Below are 13,566 nucleotides of genomic sequence, written 5' to 3'. Positions count from 1 at the left end.
AAATGTTGTTGGCATTCAAGGAACAGTCCTCTCCTGGCTCAGGTCTTATTAGACCGATCGTTATCAGTTCGTAGATGTAAATGGAGACGTCTCTATGCTGTTACGGAATGAGACTGGGACAGGAAGTAAGTGCAGGAGGGAAGTCTTTATTTGATACTCAAACAGAGGACATGGAACAGAAACGCTAATTGAACTAAGGCCTGAACACTCCTTAAACTAATACATGAATGTTCTTTAAATTAAGGTAGGAAACCCTCATCTAACTTAGGCATGGCATGAACACTCTTAACTGAGGCATGGCATGACACTTAACTATGGCTTGACATGAACGCACAACAATGACATGGCATGGATACTCAACTATGGCATGACATGGACATTCAAATATGGCATGGCATAAACACGCAACTTGCTTGGCTTGGTGTTGCTTTGCTGCAACTCTTTAGCTTTGTCTCTCTTAGCCCAGTCCCAATTCGCGTGGGTAGATTCCATTTAGTTCGGGTTAGTTCAGGTTAATTCCGCGCGACGTGCGCAGCAACACGAGGGGTTTAAATAACTAGCATGATTAATCTAAACCAAAGACACCTGGGTTAAATAAAGGACATCCTCCAACAGAAACTAGAACTCGGGCAGGAAGCGAATGACAACAAAGAGTCACGTGAGCCGCGTAGCAACCGCGCCGCAGTGCCATCTGCCGGCGGTGGCGTAACATGTGCATACTGAGGTAAAGTTTGGTGTTCCACAAGGTTCTGTTTTAGGCCCACTGCTTTTACTTTATATATGCTACCTCTAGGTCAAATTATTTGTAAACATGGAATTAGCTTCCACTGTTATGCTGATGATACACAGCTGTATGTTTCAGTAAAGCCAGAGGACAGACAGCAGCTTAGTAAAGTTGAGGAATGTGTAAAGGACATTAGACACTAGATGCTTATTAACTTCCATTTACGTAATTCTGATAAGACAGAAGAACTTGTACTAGGACCACGTGTAGCTAGAAGTAATCTTTCTGATCTCACAGTAACTCTGGATGGACTTTCTGTTTCATGATGTGCAGCAGTTAAAGACCTTGGTGTGATTATTGACTCTTTCATTTGATGCTCATGTAGATAATATTACTAGGATAGTCTTCTTTCATCTCAGAAATATTTCTAAGATAAGAAATATATTGTCACTACATGGTGCAGAAATATTAGTTCATGCTTTCGTCACCTCTAGACTAGATTACTGTAATGCCGTACTGTCTGGATGTTCCAGTAGGAATATAAACAAACTCCAGTTAGTCCAGAATGCAGCTGCTAGAGTCCTAACTAGAACCAGAAGATACGACCACATCACCCCGATCTTATCCACAATGCATTGGCTCCCAGTGAAATTTCACACTGATCATAAAATACTACTATTGACCTATAAAGCACTGAATGGTCTCACACCACAGTACCTGAGGGCACTTTTGGTCATCTATGATCCACGACGCCTACTTCCATCAAAAGGTGCAGGCTATTTGTTGGTACCTGGAATGGTGAAGGCTACAGCAGGGGGAAGAGCTTTCTCTTATAGAGCCCCACAGTTATGGAACAGCCTTCCAATTAGTGTTCGGGACTCAGACACAGTCTCAGTGTCCAGGCTGAAAACATATTTGTTTATTCAAGCTTTTTGTGAATATTTTTTTCTTAGGTAAAGGAGCAGATCTAGAGGCTCACAGGCATATAGTGTTGTGGTGAACTGGAACCCCACACTTTCACACCTTCACCTTGTGGATTGTGAAGTGGCTGGCCGCCTTATGTCCCAGGGAGCCCTCATGTCTGTGTTACCTTCTGGCTCTCCCTTTTAGTTATGCCATACCTAATAATCTCTCTCTCGCTTTCCCGCTCTCTCTCTCTCTCTCTCCCTCTCTCTCTCGCTACACATGATACACCTGAGATGCCAGTGATCCTGATGTCCTGCTTCTGGTTGGAGTTCTCATCAGTTGGAAGTCACATGCTGCTGCTGAGGATGTCCCACATAATGCACCCTAAAGATCATTTAGATTACTGAGGATGAAGATGTTTTGGACCTCAATTCATATGAACAGTTATGCTGTGATTGCTTTAGCACTACAATTACCGCAAACAGTTCTGCACTTGAGTGTCCATCAGTGAACAGTGGAGAAGTTCAACACAACAGACTTCCTGTAGAAACTGTAATGAATTTCCTGCTTACACAACTGCACTATTTGAGCTTGTAGTATTAGCACTTTTATAGAAGGGGTGTATTTATTTATAATCGCACTATCCGGTGTCACCCAAAGTCTGGTTCCTCTCAAGGTTTCTTCCTCATATCGTCTCAGGGAGTTTTTCCTCAACACTGTTGCCTCTGGCTGATCATTAAAGATAAATTCATACATTTAAAATCTATATCCTGAATTTATATACTTCTGTAACGCTGCTCTGGGATAATTTCTGTTAATCACTGTTAAACACGCTGTACTAATAACACTGAAGTGAACTGAATTTCTACCTCATTGCCTTTCTACCTCACTGCGTTTCTACCTCATAGCGGTTCTACCTCACTGCGTTTCTACCTCATAGCGTTTCTACCTCACTGCGTTTCTACCTCATTGCGTTTCTACCTCATTGCGTTTCTACCTCTCTGTGTTTCTATCTCATTGCGTTTCTACCTCACTGTGCTTCTGCCTCACTGCGTTTCTGCCTCATTGCGTTTCTACCTCACTGTGTTTCTACCTCACTGTGTTTCTACCTCATTGTGTTTCTACCTCATTGTGTTTCTACCTCATTGCGTTTCTACCTCACTGCGTTTCTGCCTCACTTAGTTTCTACCTCATTGCGTTTCTACCTCAATGCCTTTCTACCTCACTGTGTTTCTACCTCATTGTGTTTCTACCTCATTGCTTTTCTAACTCATTGCATTTCTACCTCACTGTGTTTCTACCTCACTGTTTTTCCTTGTTGCTGTGAGCAGTAGCTAATTAGCTAAATGGGTTTGGTGCTGTAACAATGTGACATATTTACACACTTCCTTGTCGAGCTGTTTTTGTATATAAATAAAAAAAAATAACACAATTGCAATAATAATGTGTGTGTTTATGAATAAAACTGTGGAGTGTATTGCGCTGAACACATCGCTGTGTTTACTCGTGTGTGTGAATAAGTAAGCATCACTCCTCTCGCTGTGTTCAATCTTTTATGATGAGAAAATTGCTCCTTTATGTGCAATAAATATTTATTCAGCACTCACGCAAACTGAACGAACAGCGAGAGGAAAAACACACACTCGCCGTTAAAGCTGAAAAAATGGGGCAGATTTGTATGTGTGTTTGTGTGTGTTTGTGTGTGTCACTTATCTTCAGTCCAAAAGTCCACTCATTTTATTACAAGTACATTTTTAATTTCTCTCAGACCACACACACACACACACACACACACACACACACACACACACACACACACACACACATTTACAATACCCAATATAAAAACTGTTATTTTTAATCTAAAACAAGCTTTGCAATGTTCAGTGGGCTGTGTGAGCAAGGCATTATGGGTAATGAATGGGACTGTGGAATTCTGGGTAACTGGTCATGTCTCACTGTTAGAAAATTTAGAAAAAAATATTATGAGGCTAATGTAGCTAACAAATAATAGAAGCTTATATGTCTGTCTCTCTTTCTGTTTCTCTCTCTACCTCTCTCTCGCTCACTCTCTCTCTTTTTCTGTCTCTCTCTTTCTCACTCTCTCTCTTTGCCTCTCTCTCTGTGTCTCACAGCTCATTAGTCACTTTGTACTTGACACATTCGCACACGAAGCAGAAAATGAATAGTTCAGAGTTCAAACAGAAAAACAAATGACACAGAGTGTGTGTCCTGCTGTGGAACAGCTCAGCTCTTATTGGGACACAGCCGGAGGTTTGTTAAGGTGACTGTGGAGCCCTACAGAGGGAGGACACGGGACGAGTGATTAGAGGAGATTTAGGACGACGTACTTCAAATCACATTGAAGAGAAACTCAGTGATGGATTTAACAGTATGAGTTCTGGTTCACACTTCTCACACTGTAACACACACAACAGTGGAAACACGCACTCCTTCATCCATTTAAGTCTAACAGAACATACTCTATGTCACCATATATCAGCCAATAGGAGACCTCAGCAAAGCTTCCTTTCACACATCACTTGAAACCAGCAGGGGAGGAGACATGAGCCTGTTTCTGTCCCAGAAAAAGAACTTTACACCTCTTATACTTGTCTCATGTTAACATCTCTCAGCTGACTTGGACACGGTCAAACACAACACTCTCCAGTTCATCTTCACAGGATTGAGTGTCACAGCATGGAGGAGCTTTGGATGGCCACATCAGGCGTCATATAGGAGATCCACAAGGTTCAGTGCTGGTTCCTCTTCTGTTCTCCCTCTCTACTTGCATTCTCTCAGTGATGTCATATCCTCATTACCTGCTCTTTCTCAAGGAACAAGGAAGACCTGCATTAAGACTCTTCTCGGAGAACAGCCGAGTCACTGCCAGAACATCAACCTTCAATAACTTCAATAAACTCTTAAATTAACACTAATAGCTACCTCTCAACACTGTACTCTGTTTTTGCTGTTGTAGTAACACTTTGTGATAACTCCTCTCCAAGGTTTTAGCTTGGTACTACTCTAACAATAATAATATAAATTTGATTTTGAAAATGATATACTAGTCATCAAATTAGTCCAAAATGTCTACCATGATCCACAAGAGGGCAGTGTAGTATGTATGTGTTTATGTGTGTGGTCTGTTGTGTATATGTGTGTATGTGTGTATGTGTGTGTGTATGTGTGTTTGTGTGTATGTATGTATATGTGTGTGTGTGAGTGTGTACGAGTGTGTGTGTGTGTGTGTGTGTGTGTGTGTGTGTGTGTGTGTGTGTGTGTGAAACCTCAAATCACTTGCACTCCTAGTTTTTATAACAATAACAGCATGTAGGAAAAGGCTGATTAATGATTTACTCCTACAAAATAAACATCACACACACACACACGCACACACGCACACACACACACACACACACACACACACACACACACACACACACACACACACAGAATGAGTTATTAATGAGGTACAGGTTACAGCAGAAGGACAGGTCTTCCTGTGAGTAGGTTAATTATGTTATTACTGACATGTTGATGAGATTGTTTGATGCAATTTGAGATATGTCCAGAGGCGTGCACATGCGCACACACACTCGCGTACACACACACACACACACACACACACACACACACACACACACACACACACACACAGACACACACACACACAGACACACAGATTTGGACTTGACTCTAAAACTGTTTGTGTCTGGAGAGCATTTTAACTTGTCAGTACATGGAGAGGTGAAGAAGAGAGAGAAGAATGCTATTTCTATGCAAATGACAGACAGGGAATTAAAAGTACAACAACAATAACAACACATGCACACACACACGAACACACAGTTGTTGCTGTGGCAACAGAGATCTTCTAAAACAGAACAAAGCAGATAACACAAGTGGAGAGAAAGAGATTAATGCTCTATTGGGAATGTGTGTGTGTGTGTGTGTGTGTGTGTGTGTGTGTGTGTGTGTGTGTGTGTGTGTGTGTTTACATTTTGTGCAATTTTGTATTACAAAGGGTGGCATAAAAATTAAACCTAAACCTTAGCACGAGGTGAAAGTTAAAGGTTAAAGTTCATGCTCAATGGAAATTTCAGCTCTGCGATGCTCTGATTTAAACCTTTGATGTCTTAAAAAGAACTTAAATGTTTTATCAAAGATTTTGTTTTGCTGTATTAAACTCACAACGTTCTGATCAGTAGTCCAACTGCTGAGTAGTGCTGTTTAAACACATCTTTACATCAATTTCGCAATTTTACTTGATTACAAATACATCATTATGTTGTAGGATGAAGTTTTATAGAATGGCAACATTTATTACCACTGCACTTATTACCACTGCATTTATTACCACTGCATTTATTACCACTGCATTTATTACCACTGCATTTACTACCACTGTGTCTATTACCACTGCATTTATTTCCACTGCATTTATTACCACTGCATTTATTACCACTGCATCTATTTTCACTGCATTTATTACCACTGCATTTATTACCACTGCATTTATTACCACTGCATCTATTTTCACTGCATTTATTACCACTGCATTTACTACCACTGTGTCTATTACCACTGCATTTATTTCCACTGCATTTATTACCACTGCATTTATTTCCACTGGGTTTACTGCCACTGCGTTTATTAATACTGCGTTTACTGGCACTGCGTTTATGCCCACTGTGTTTATTACCACTGCGTTTACTAGATAACTGAACTAATCCATGTCAATTTCAGTTACTGAAAGTTTTGTGATGAAGCTGTGTGAAATGAAGGATATAAAACAATGATAAGGCATATAGCACTTAGTGCTTTTCTGTTTCTATAAAGCTATTTTCCGTGTGTGTGTGTGTGTGTGTGTGTGTGTGTGTGTGTGTGTGTGTGTGTGTGTGTGTGTGTGTGTGTGTGATATCATGCTAGTCTACAGCTCTGGTGTATTAACTGAGTGTGATAACATCAAGTTTTAATCCATCATCAATCCACAGTACTCGCTCTGCATCAAGCTGTTTCTGTCAACACACACATCTCCATTTCACAAAACACACACTCATCATTCTTCTGCTGTCAACTTTCTCTCTATCAATATTCAAACTTCTGCATGTTGCTGTTAGTTTGAAAATGAAGTTCTGCTCTGTCAGTGACATCCTCCAAGCTTACAGCAAGCTGGAACTCTAAGTTCAAAACTGCCAGATTTTTACTGCGATAAACTTTTTCCTCACTTCACTGAATGCTCTTACTCAACTATTAATTATTATCTATCAATTATTATTAGAATTATTGTATTTATTATTAAACTATTTAAATATATACTTATTAACACTGTGGTGTATTCTCACTTGAACAAAGTGGGGTTTGTAAATAACTGATATAATAAACCATTTGATTCAGGAGAGCACAATACTGTGGAATGTTAAAGTGTTGGATTCACAAAAATTTATAATTGTGATTTTTTCCCCTGGCGATTTTAAACTTTTAAGATTTTTACACACCATTAACACACACTTAAGAAATTCAACCCTGAGTTTTTCAGTCCTGTTTTTAACAGAGTCAGTCGTTCTCCTCACCATTTCCACACAGATTCCAGTTTACAGGACTTTCAGTAATCACATCATAACCAACACTAACACTGAGTGATTAGTCCAGAGTCACGGCCGGATTATAAAATGTCCTTTCACTCAGCTGCTTTTAATGACCTTTATAAATGCAACGAATTTATAATGATCCTGAAATTAAGGGGGGAGGGGGGGGGGGGGGTTACAATACAGCATTAAAACAACGTGAATATGGCCATGGGGGAGTAAAAACAGGTCAATTATTTCTGCATTCACACAGCAGATAACAGCGTACACACATTTCACTATTGTACATTTTCACCACATCTGCATTCACATCTGTGGTTGTTATCTAGTGATAAAAAAATACTGTTTTAGTTTTAACAATAGTGGTGATGCTATTAGTGATGTTACACCACTGATGGTGATTTGATTATCTATCTATCTATCTATCTATCTATCTATCTATCTATCTATCTATCCATCTATCTATCTATCTATCTATCTATCTATCTATCTATCTATCTATCTATCTATATAGATATCTATTTATCTATCTCTCTGTCTGTCTATCTATTTATTTATCTGTCTGTCTGTCTGTCTGTCTGTCTGTCTATCTATTTATTTATCTGTCTGTCTGTCTATCTATCTATCAATTTGTGATTAGTATAATAAAAACATCATTGCTGTTTAAGGTCTACTCTGATCATTTTAATATTTTGTAAACAAAACCCTTTCTTTCATTTAAAAAATTTAAATGGCCAATAAACTGGGGTCAGATCTGTTCCACCGACACCAAAATGCTAACTGATGGCCAGGACCTAGAATTAGAATATTCACTCTCTGAGGCCCTGAGGAACTCTACAGACCTTCACCTACCTCTGCAGTGTGTCAGAATGAGCGTCATGAATAAAACAGGCATTTGCATTGCTCTGATTTGAAATATTTCAGTTTCATTATGAAGCCTAACATCAGTGTAATGATTAATAAACAGGAGCATGCACGTTTTTGTTCATCTTTTATCATGAAGGTGTTTTTAAATCCAGTGTGTGTCAAGATTCATCTTCTTCAACACTGCAGCTGTGACTGAAAGCTGTGACTGAAAGAGATGATGATGATGATGATGATGATGATGATGATGATGATGAATCAGAAACAAACACTGCTTCTCTGTTCATGATGTATATACTATATACACACAGGTTTATCTTTATATATCTATAGTGTGTGTGATGCTAATGAAAGTCCCAGTGCTGTACAGGGTTCTGCTTTCATCTTCATGTGTGCTCTGAATTCCTGTCTTTTCTCAGCGTTGTTTTAGACGAGATCCAGCAAACTGCCACAAACATTTCTGTCTAAGCTGATAAACTTGTCAACACTGGACTGCTGGTCCGGCAGTAGATTGTTCCAGAGTTCAACACGATATAAAAGAGAAGAATAAGTGGAAGTGGCCCTGAACAGACAGAGGGAGAAACAAGTGCAGACAGCAGGCAGACGAGTTGATTATGAAACGAATGAATGCACTATTGTTAACTCGGATGTCTCGGATGACAGATAACCTCAGAGAGATTGGCGGATGTCCTTTCTGCTTTCCACAATGTCTACAACAAAACCTCAAACTCCTTAAATATCTCCACAAAGACAAGCTCACACAACCCTGGAAGTAAAAGCCAGATTTATTTCAACGGAAATCCTGCCATCAGGTGTGTGGAGTTTAACTTATAGATGTCTCAGAAGTTAAAGTAGAAAACTGCTGCATGTTAAGGAACTTTTAATAGTATTTTTATTTCTTCTCCACAAGTAGTCAATCGTAGAAAAGTAGAAATGTAGCTGAAAAAAATATTACACTTTCACATTAAAAATGCCAAAAGTTTATGACTTTCACTAAATGCTGAAAAGTTAATACACACAGGTGTTCAGTTGTGTGTACAGAAACATGGAAGTGTGTTTACTGTAAATAAGATTATTCTTGATGTATTTAGGAAGGATTATAAACAGACATAACTTCAGTAGTGAGCTGTTAGCGACTAGCTTTAGGGTAGCTATCAGCAGTGATGTTGTCTGTAACCACAACAACCACAGCATCTCAGATTGCTGATTCTCTCTCTCCCTCTCTCTCTCTCTCTCTCTCTCTCACACACACACACACACACACAGACCAGGACAGTAATGTTTTAGTCAGTGTGTAGAAATGTTAAATAAACAGTGTGTGTGTTTATTACACAAGAACACACACTTTTACACAAGAACACACTCTTTTACACAAGAACACACACTGTTACACAAGAACACACTCTTTTACACAAGAACACACACTGTTACACAAGAACACACTCTGTTACACAAGAACACACTCTTTTACACAAGAACACACTCTTTTACACAAGAACACACACTGTTACACAAGAACACACTCTTTTACACAAGAACACACACTGTTACACAAGAACACACTCTGTTACACAAGAACACACTCTTTTACACAAGAACACACACTGTTACACAAGAACACACTCTTTTACACAAGAACACACTCTTTTACACAAGAACACACACTGTTACACAAGAACACACTCTTTTACACAAGAACACACACTGTTACACAAGAACACACTCTGTTACACAAGAACACACTCTTTTACACAAGAACACACTCTTTTACACAAGAACACACACTGTTACACAAGAACACACTCTGTTACACAAGAACACACTCTTTTACACAAGAACACACACTGTTACACAAGAACACACTCTGTTACACAAGAACACACTCTTTTACACAAGAACACACTCTGTTACACAAGAACACACTCTTTTACACAAGAACACACTCTGTTACACAAGAACACACTCTTTTACATAAGAACACACTCTTTTACACAAGAACACACTCTTTTACACAAGAACACACTCTGTTACACAAGAACACACTCTGTTACACAAGAACACACTCTTTTACACAAGAACACACACTGTTACACAAGAACACACTCTGTTACACAAGAACACACTCTTTTACACAAGAACACACACTGTTACACAAGAACACACTCTTTTACACAAGAACACACACTGTTACACAAGAACACACTCTGTTACACAAGAACACACTCTTTTACACAAGAACACACACTGTTACACAAGAACACACTCTTTTACACAAGAACACACTCTGTTACACAAGAACACACTCTTTTACATAAGAACACACTCTTTTACACAAGAACACACTCTTTTACACAAGAACACACTCTGTTACACAAGAACACACTCTGTTACACAAGAACACACTCTTTTACACAAGAACACACTCTGTTACACAAGAACACACTCTGTTACACAAGAACACACTCTGTTACACAAGAACATACTCTGTTACACAAGAACATACTCTGTTACATGTTAAAAAGACAACCGTGCTGTGGTGAACCAATTCCTCTCCATTCACTTCGGCTGTTTCACACGAATAAAAGCAGAAAGTAGATCACAGTATTAACCAGCTGCTGTTAAAGTATGGACTGTGTGTGTGTGTGCTCATCGTCATGTCCTCACACACACACACACACACACACACACACACACACACACATGAGAGGCTACAGGGAAATGATGTCTCACAAAGCCAGCATCGACACTTGAATATTAATTTTCCTCGGCTGGTTGCTGTGAATGAGACACTCCCTCCTCCCTCTCTTTAATTATATAGTCGCTCCCTCCCCCACCACCAGCATCAATCTCTCTCTCTCTGTCTCTTTCTTTCTCTTTTTTCTCTCTCTCTCTCGTTCTCTCTGTCTCTCTCTGTGTCTCCCTGTCTCTCTCTCTCTCTGTGTCTCTCTCTCTGTCTCTCGCTCTCTCCTGGGCACGACTTGGGACAAGAGATGGCTATGCTTGCTGTCACAAATGAGAAATACATTTAGAACACACACACACACACACACACACACACACACACAAAGCTGCTTTAGGGCAGCGGTTAGGATGCATATTTAAAGATTAGAGTGCTAGGTGAGTTAGGGTTGAGATTACGAGTTATATAACCCAAGGTCTTGTGGTATGTTCCTCAGGAGGACCATTGAAGGTTAGAACGCACAACACAATGTTCCCTTTCAGAAACGGTTCTATGTTGAACCTGTTTAGAGAGCAGGAACTATCAACCATCATAAGAACCCCTGAGTATAAGTTAAGGTTTATGATTAAGGAGTGCTTTGATTGCACAAGAAATGAATAAAAACAGCTGCAACAGTTTTACATGCATTGCAGATGACCAAAAGTATGTGCACCCCGACCATCACACCCAGATATGCTTCTTTCCCAGACTGGTACCACAAAGTCAGAATCACACACTTGTATAAAACATCTCTGTATGATGTAGCTTTACAGTTTCTCTTCACTGGAACTAAGAGACTCAAACCTGTTCCATCATGACACAAAGTGCACAAAGCGAGCTCCATGAAGACGTGGTGTGTGAAGGATGGAAGAAGTTAGAAGAACTCGAGTGTCCTGCACAGAACCCTGACCTCAACCCCACTGAACACCTTTAGGATGATCTGGAACTGGAGTCTCCTCACATCAACATCAGCGCCTGACCTCAACCTCACTAACGCTCTAGTATCTGAGTGATCACTAATCCCCACTGCCACACCCCAAAATCTAGTGGAAATCCTTCCCAGAAGAGTGGAGTGGATTATAACAGCAAACACAGAGGGAATAAATCTGGAATGAAATGTTCAACAATTTGTGTTTTTTAAGATTGCATAAGAAACTAATAAAAACAGCTTCTACAACTTTACACCCATTACAGATACCAGGGTCTATGAATATATTTATTTATTTATTTATTTATCCTTTATTTAACCAGGAAGATCCCACTGAGATATCACAATCTCTTCTTCCAGGGAGACCTGGTCAAGACGGCAGCACATAGAGTTTCACACAGAGATAATCACAGAAAGCAATACCCATAGAATAAAACAATTAATAAGAGTAAAATCAAGAAAAGCACTTACAACACTCCTTTAACACTGTTTGCAAAAGCCGTATGAAAGTACTCAGAGGTGGTGATATCTCTAGTTTAACTACATGCTGCAGATGGTTCCAGGCCCAGGGAGCAGAAAAAGAAAAGGCATGTTTACCAAGTTCTGACTAAACCTTTGGGACTTTTAACTGAATGTGTGATTGAGATTTAGTACAATAACTATTTGTATAAAAACTTAAGAGATTATAAATATAAGCAGGCAATTTACCCAGAAGTGCCTTAGCAATAAACATATACATATGCAATTTCCTCATATGATGCAAAGCTGTCCATGCCAATGATTCCTATCGTATACAGTGATGAGTACGTGAATTTGCACCACAAACAAGCGTAATGCTGCATGATAGACATGTATATAAACAACTTCACCATAATCAATTATAGATAAAAAACTACTCTCCACTATTTTCTTTCTAGCGTCATAAGGATAGCAGTTTTTGAAATGATAAAAGAACCACAATTTTGTTTTAAGCTTCTTCAACAGATTATCAATGTGTACATTAAAAGCTATTTTTTTGTCCAACCATATACCTCAGTATTTATAAGAGCTAACTCTTTCAATGTTATTCCATTTAAAGTTGAAATGACCACATCCGTTACCTTAGCATGAGTACGACCACAAATCATATATATATATATATATATATATATATAATCTAAAATCATTTTTAACTGTAGAAAAGAATGTTGTATAACATTGAATGCATTCTGTAAGTTCAGTAGAACTTGATAGAACTTATTCATATACATAAAAATACAGATTAGGGCACACCCACATGAGAGAAGGATGAACATCTTACTGCCAACCTACATAGGTAGGTCCCAAGAGAACTCATGTCACACCCCTCTTCATCTCCCTCCACTGGCTTCCTGTAGCCGCCCGCATCAAATTCAAGGCCTTGATGCTCACCTACAAGACCTTGTCTGGAACAGCGCCCCCTACCTCAACTCTCTCCTGAAGGCCTACGTTCCCTCACACAATCTGCAATCGATTAGCAACCGATGTTTAGTAGTACCTACCTGGCTCACGATCCCTTTCCAGAACCTTCACACTAACTGTTCCTCAGTGCTGGAATGAACTTCCAACCTCAATCCAGACCACAGAATCTCTCACCATCTTCAAAAAACAGCTAAAGACCCACCTCTTCCGCGAACACCTAACCAACTCACAATATATATATATATATATATATATATATATATATATATATATATATATATATATATATATATATATATATATATATATATAGCACTTACACCTCTACTCTGCGCACTTTGCTTCTTCTGGAACTCAGTTAATAGATATTGTACAGTAGCACTACTCGTATTGT

The 13,566-nt window shown here is 39.2% G+C and overlaps 1 long non-coding RNA gene across 1 annotated transcript; it reads left to right on the top strand.

The window, feature by feature from the left end:
• Positions 1-5,091: 5,091 nt before the first annotated feature.
• LOC124628406 (uncharacterized) lies at positions 5,092-11,986 on the top strand. Its single transcript, XR_006982901.2, has 3 exons — positions 5,092-5,135; positions 8,505-8,897; positions 11,578-11,986. It is a non-coding gene; the product is annotated as an uncharacterized LOC124628406 (long non-coding RNA).
• The last annotated feature ends 1,580 nt before the right edge of the window (positions 11,987-13,566 follow it).

Source organism: Ictalurus punctatus, chromosome 8 (genome assembly GCF_001660625.3).
Source record: "Ictalurus punctatus breed USDA103 chromosome 8, Coco_2.0, whole genome shotgun sequence".
Lineage (NCBI taxonomy): Eukaryota > Metazoa > Chordata > Actinopteri > Siluriformes > Ictaluridae > Ictalurus > Ictalurus punctatus.
Note: the sequence above shows the minus strand (reverse complement) of the source record. Positions and strands in the feature narration are given on the sequence as shown.